This window comes from Nothoprocta perdicaria, unplaced genomic scaffold (genome assembly GCF_003342845.1).
Source record: "Nothoprocta perdicaria isolate Ctin4 unplaced genomic scaffold, notPer1 scaffold_65, whole genome shotgun sequence".
NCBI lineage: Eukaryota > Metazoa > Chordata > Aves > Tinamiformes > Tinamidae > Nothoprocta > Nothoprocta perdicaria.
In genome coordinates this window covers 1,396,577-1,402,978 of record NW_020455921.1, presented here as the reverse complement: position 1 = coordinate 1,402,978, position 6,402 = coordinate 1,396,577, and the positions used below count along the sequence as shown (strand labels likewise).

Genomic DNA, 6,402 nt, shown 5'->3' with positions numbered 1-6,402 from the left:
GCTTGCACATCAAGGACTGTTGCCTTGGGGAACCTGCTGAGAACAACAGTGAAATCACTTAGACAACTTTTCCTTTACCAAAAACTACAAATAAACTTGCAATACACCCTGTTCCTTTYTTCCCTCATGCGAAAAGAAAAATATTAGCAAAATTGACAGTTTGTTTCAGGAAAACATTCTAAAATTACTGTTCCCCCACATGGTAGTGATGGGTGCTTATGTTTTTTGTAACACCTAATAGTCACCATACTAAGGCAGGCGGTCTCTGACCCCAAAAATACTCAGTTTAAGCATAGGTCAGGACACAAAAAATAAAAGCTTGACAAAGAGGGAAACAAGAAAGTGGTATTGCCCATGCCAGTAGCCCTACTTTGTCAACACTGTTTTACAGGGGTTTTATCCAAAGTTGCCTAACACGGAAGAGTTTCAAGATGTCTTTTAGAGAAGAAGGAAGAATTTCCTTTGCATATTGCACAGGTTATCCTTTTTGAGCACAAAAGGCTGCCTAACAGACGACATAGAAATGCATGATTCAAAATGAAACAAGCAGGTGATGCAAGGGTCAACACMCATGGCTGACCAGCATGAAAAACAAGCAGGTAACATGACAGTGGAGAAAGGACTTAAGAAGATGTCTACCAAAGAGGGAGGCAGAGAAGACTGCAAGGCAATATTTGACACAGGAAGAGGTCTGWACAAGGAAAATGACAGTCTGATGGAACCATCTGTAGGTGGATGACAAGATAGGCATTTGCTTGAGAAAATGGCACTGAGCTAAATCAGAGACTAGAGATATAATGCTAAGTATTTTAGTTGGATAAGAGACACTTGAATGATGGAGGGTGTACATTTAGCACATATCTTACAATAAATAGATTGTATTTATAATGAAAAGCCAGCAAGCTGGCAGCTCAGATAGGAAGTGAACTCATGAGTGTGTGCAAGGTTTAAATCTGTCTCTAAACATATTTAAATTTTTAACTCCTAGTAAAATTAAATTGCAATAATTAAGGAGTGGTGGAGAGTGATACCAGGAACCAGATAGAAGTGGAATTTAAATGGGGGAGAAATACCCTGTGATGAGCCTTCAGGGAACAAACAAAAAGTTAACACTTGATGCAGAGCAGAACACACAAATAAGGGTTAACACAACTGCAGTTAATGGGAATTAGGTGCCTACTCAGCCAAGATTTTAAAGGAGAGACCTTGGGTGAAGAAAGATCTGTAGGTCATCTGTATTGAGTGGATAATTGAATCTGTGCTCTGTTGATGAGATTAACCAGAGGTAAGATACAGAGATGAGAGAAAATTGAAGCAGGGACAGGCCCATTTATTGCTAAGGAAAGATGAGGACAWGCTCATTTTCTTCAGCATATCTTTCATAGGATATGCTGAAGAGAAGCTAGAGAACCAGGGGACATCAGAGTCACAGGTGGTTGAGGAAAAGACTAGAGTTGCTTCTAACAAAGATAACTAACGTATGAAGGTACGRCAAATTAAAAATGCAGTCCCATTCTCCAAAATTTGGATTGGAAGATGTCACCTCAGCAAATGTGGTTGCAGTTGAATGAAAGGGGAAGAAGTCATTTTGGAGAGTTTAGGGTGGGACTGAAAATAATGATTGAGTTTAAGCAAACTTAAAGATTATCGAGAGAGAGAAGATATAACAGTAGCTGAAGGAGCAAAAGGAGAAGCAAAGAGTGCTTTTAAAGATGATGGACTTTCTTCTAGGGAAGAAGCAATAGAAAATTGAAAATCCGATGAGAAAAAAAATAACAGTAGGAAAATTGGAAGATAGCACGAATCTGAACTTCTATGGCAGCATGAGCAGAAAAGAACAGAAAAAGGAAGAAAGAGTTGTAAGAAATAATGTATAACACAAAAGATTGTGTTATATGTTTCTCTGTTGAAAGTATTTGGATTCTTCATGAAAAGAAGGACACAGCTTTTGAGGAATAAATCAAAGATGGCAAAAAGAGGAACTAAATATGTCACACTAAATATGAAAGGAAGGAGGAAAATGTTGATGCTGTGAAAAAAAAAAAAGAGTGGAAGGAAACATAGATAAGGATGGAAAGGGCAAAAGTGAATCTTGAGGTAGCAAATGAAGAAGAAAAGAGAACAGAAGGGAAAGGATCAGAAAGGAGGAAGACAAATACTTAAGTCAGAGGGAATGGAAAATATTGGCAGTGGACAACAAGGGGAAAGACTGAGTCTGTGCTATGAACATAGTATATTGTGCCTATCATGACCCAGAAACCAAATCCGCCTCCATGCACATTTCTGTCAGACAATTATAATGAAGTTTTTGTGTTTTCATATCAAAGGTAATGCATTGTTGTGATGCTGTCATCCGGATTCTTGAGAAATGTGCTGACACCGTTTGTTCTTTTGGCACAGGCTCAGCTGAGCCCTTCTGGCATCGCTGGTAAGGACCATTTTTCATCAGTGGGAATGAGGTAGCAGTTTGTTTGTGTAGTGTGGTTGTCCAGGGGATAAAGCAAAAAGGCAAGGTCTTTTCTCCTGTGCGAAGATTAACTCCACAGCAACAGAGTTGCAGAGAGTGCAGCCAGAACTGCTTAATTCCTGACACATAAGATTCTTTGTTGTTGGTACACTAGGTGTTTATGTGGATGAAAAAATACTCCATTAAATGTAATGCTGCTTATGAGGGGAGAAGTCTTGGTCCCAAGTTTGCCAGCTACATTTATTTCCCACAGTTTGAACTGGCAATGTGATTTGGAGAATAAAACTGCTGTAGCTTGCAGATTTTCCTATTTATCCAGAGATCACTGTTTCAGCAAGGCTTCCTTCTACAAGCAATACACTGTGGTGCCTGGTGACATGGTCTATTGACATTCCTGCAAAAATGCAATGTTCGCATATTTTATTCATTTGTATAGTTTCAGGCACCTACATCATGGATCCTTGGGTCCTAATATTCATCAACTGGAAYACTGTGACCAAATAGCAGGAGTAGAAGGGGACTGTTGGGTGGCTCAGGTGGTTCTGAGTTCAACTCAGTGAAAACTACAAACATCTAGCACTTTCCTAAAACAGGTCATTTATTTAGACACATTCATTTGAGTGATTTAAATTTAGGGAGCCAAAACAAAAATTTGGCTTAAGTGTGTCACAGAAGATCACTCAGATCAGTGATATGGACAAGACCCCAGATAAGGCCATCTTGCTCATAGCAGCTTATTTGTAGTATGGTTAGGGTGACAGCAGATACATTCCACACTTAAAGGAGTATAGTCAAGATGTTCTGCCTAACAAGGGAACATGTCACAGAATCTCTGGAAAAGTGTTGTGGTGGAGGCCTATAACAGCTAACTGCCTATTAAATGTGAGTACTTAAGCTCAGTTAACATARTTTTCACTCATTAGCCTTGATCTCTCTTCTTTATTTCTCCTGGTTTTGAAAATAGAACAATTCCTAAATCCTTCCTGCAGGGAGATTAAGAGCTAATGTGTCCTTACATGTGCACTTAGGTCTGTACTTCATTCTGAAGCTACTAAAGAATGATACAACCAGTGGACTTAGTGAAGGCATTTATTTTCAAATTCATATTTTTGTATCTCTGTAAATGAATGATGCAGCATTGCTGTTGATGTTTGTCCCATGCAAATTCAGTAAGGTAACAGTGGTAACTTAACAGTGTTAACAGCTCTGAATTTTTCCTAGAAACGACAAGCTTGTCACTTGTGGCAGGCTGCATTCAGTCGTTCTCTGAGCGCTGGCATAACCTGCACACTGTATAGTGTAAATTGTACCACATTCATATAACAGCTGCAAGATTTTGCAGGAGCTGTTTTAGAAAATGCAAAGCCCATCCAAGCTGCTGCATGCACACAGAGCAGCACGGCGGGACATGGAAGCACTGCTTCTCTTTAATGCACAACTTGAAGCAAGCTGAGAAATCTCAGGGGCAGGCATGTGCTGTGGGGTGCTGAACTGCACCYGGCCTGGTCCTGCTTCCAAGGAAAGCGGAGAGCAGACTGCTCCCATCTCCCTCCTGCAAGTAGCTCTTTCCAAAGCACCTCATGTCTGTGGGTGAAGCAGAGCCACATGCTACCAGATTTCCAGGCAGACAGCTGAATTTAGAAAGGGAAGCCATGGACAACTGGGATACAACATGGCCATGCAGACTCTGACCAGGGATATACTGTGAACCACGGTTCAGAAATGCTATTTAATCCATTTGTGAAGTCACTGGATGGAATTGTTCCCCTTTCCTGGAATGAATTTTTGTGACCAAAAGCTAGTCTTCCAACAGAAAACATTATAGGAAAAAAATAATGTAACATTATATCATCTGAAAGACCTCTGTGTCTATTTGACTAAAACACTTTTGTAAACATAATAATTATCTTTGATATACATTTCTTCATCTTTTTGTTCAAAAATATGGCTGGTAATATTTCAATGTGAACTGCCTTCCAGCGGCATGCTGTTTGAAACATATCTGTTATATTTTGCATGCATTAGAATACATGTTGCTGGGAGAAACAGTGGCAGAAGCATGTATCATTCCTTGCCTGTGACTATATTTGTTCATTTCCACATTTTCTTCTTTTTACCTCTTTCTATTTGAGTTCTGTGCCTTGTCAAACAAGCAGTTTTCTAGTCATGGTCTGGAAGGTAGGTAATGCAATTGCAAGGCATCATGCTTTTCTTGCACTTCTTCTGTTCACTCTGTGTCACGGAATCTCTTCCTTGCTTTACATCCTGGAGATGACTCAGGTGTGGGTTTGTGTCCTGCTCCTGTGCACAGCAAGTGCCACACAGCTTRTCCCGATTTCTAAACATCCCTCTTTTCTTGACTTTATTGAGCACACAGACACTTGTTTGATTCTGCACTTTCCAGCTGGATTTGATTGAAGGCTCATTAATACATTGCCTTCTTGTGCTCTGCTTCAGCACTGTCAGTCCTCAGAGAAAGCACCAGTCTTGCCCACTGGTGACAGAAGCTCATTTGGGGCCTTATTTTAAAAACAATTAGGTCCTGATCTGCTGAAATTCTCTTGTTCTTGTGAGCAGAAGGACTTCTTATATCTGCAGATCAGAAAGGAAGGTGTTGCCTTTACCAGGACATTTGCTCCAAAGTTCCCCCGGAAGAGGGAAATTTTTGAAGCAGTTGCACAGAATTAGCAATGAAGCAGGTCCTTTGTGAGCAAGTATGGGGACAAATGACTTCATGTTTGCATCCCATTCAATGTCCAGTTTTAGATGAAAAAAAAGTGGGCGAACAGTTGGAGTGATGCAATGCTGCAGTCAGCTTCCATGCTTCCAAAGAGCAACAAGGGCTAGGAGCAGTTTGTGTGAAAATCAGAGCAGCCTGAATGCGGTGAATGCAGTCCTAACTTGCTTTGATTCAGACAAACAACGGAGAGAGCAAAAATCCAGGAAAAGCGCTGTTGATAATCCCTGAATTTTAAGGGTTTGGGCCAAACTCCAGACACTGAATCTAGTTTAGATTTTGATGGCAGGTTACTGCCTATATTTTTTCCAGTATTCATTGGTAAATTAGGGTAGGAGAGATAATATGCAAAACTGAAGCATATATCAGGAAAGAGCTGAAGAATTAATAATTCTGGAAAGGACTTTGAGAGTTAAGGTGGATGGAAGGGGAAAAATGGAAGACGGAAGGATGCTTACTTTTGACTTGAATTCCCTGTGAAAATTTTAGAGAGGCAAAGGAAAGAAATTGAAATGGCAAACTAAGAGGATATAAGGTAGAAATCATCTTGTAATAGTGTCTCTTAAAGTGGATATGGATTGCTATGAATTATACATCACTAATTACAAAGACTTGAGTGCATCCATACATCTTGTTTCAGGCATGGCAGTTGGGATTCAAAGGGTAATTCTCTGTAAGATACTGAAAAAAAAAAGATAATATTTGTATTTCTACCAGAAAATATGTGTATTGTTTGTGTTTCCAGTGAAATTTTTCTTTCTCAGAGATTATTTCCTCCTCTTTCTGCAGCAGTGAAGCCAGTGCCTAGGAACTGGCAAAGTGTTTCCATGGAAATGAATGGAGGTCTCAGATGTAGAAAGCAAGCGCAAGGACAAGATGGGAAGGAGAACAGGGATTTCCAGTGATTTCAAATGCTTAAAACTGCTCACTGTAATTTCATCTACTTCTACTGTAAATCTCATGTATTTGTGCAGACAAAGGAGAGGGTAGGAGAGCAATGAACAGAGCTGAGATGTGGCTCAGGTGGGAGGAGTTTGTGGTGATTCCTCTTTCTGGACATGCTGCTTTTGTGCAAGAAAGGCTTTTGATTTATTATTATTTGTGTGGTTGGTGTTTTCAGTTTGTTGCAGTGCACTGGAATCAAAATAACTGAATAAATTACAAGTGACAAGAGAATGGAAAAGCTAAATAGAAGGTT

At 39.9% G+C, this 6,402-nt stretch overlaps 1 long non-coding RNA gene across 1 annotated transcript; it reads left to right on the top strand.

Moving 5' to 3' along the window:
• Nucleotides 1-1,233: 1,233 nt before the first annotated feature.
• Nucleotides 1,234-6,111, top strand: LOC112956567. The gene is made up of 3 exons (XR_003251071.1): nt 1,234-1,285; nt 2,328-2,428; nt 5,994-6,111. It is a non-coding gene; the product is annotated as an uncharacterized LOC112956567 (long non-coding RNA).
• The last annotated feature ends 291 nt before the right edge of the window (nt 6,112-6,402 follow it).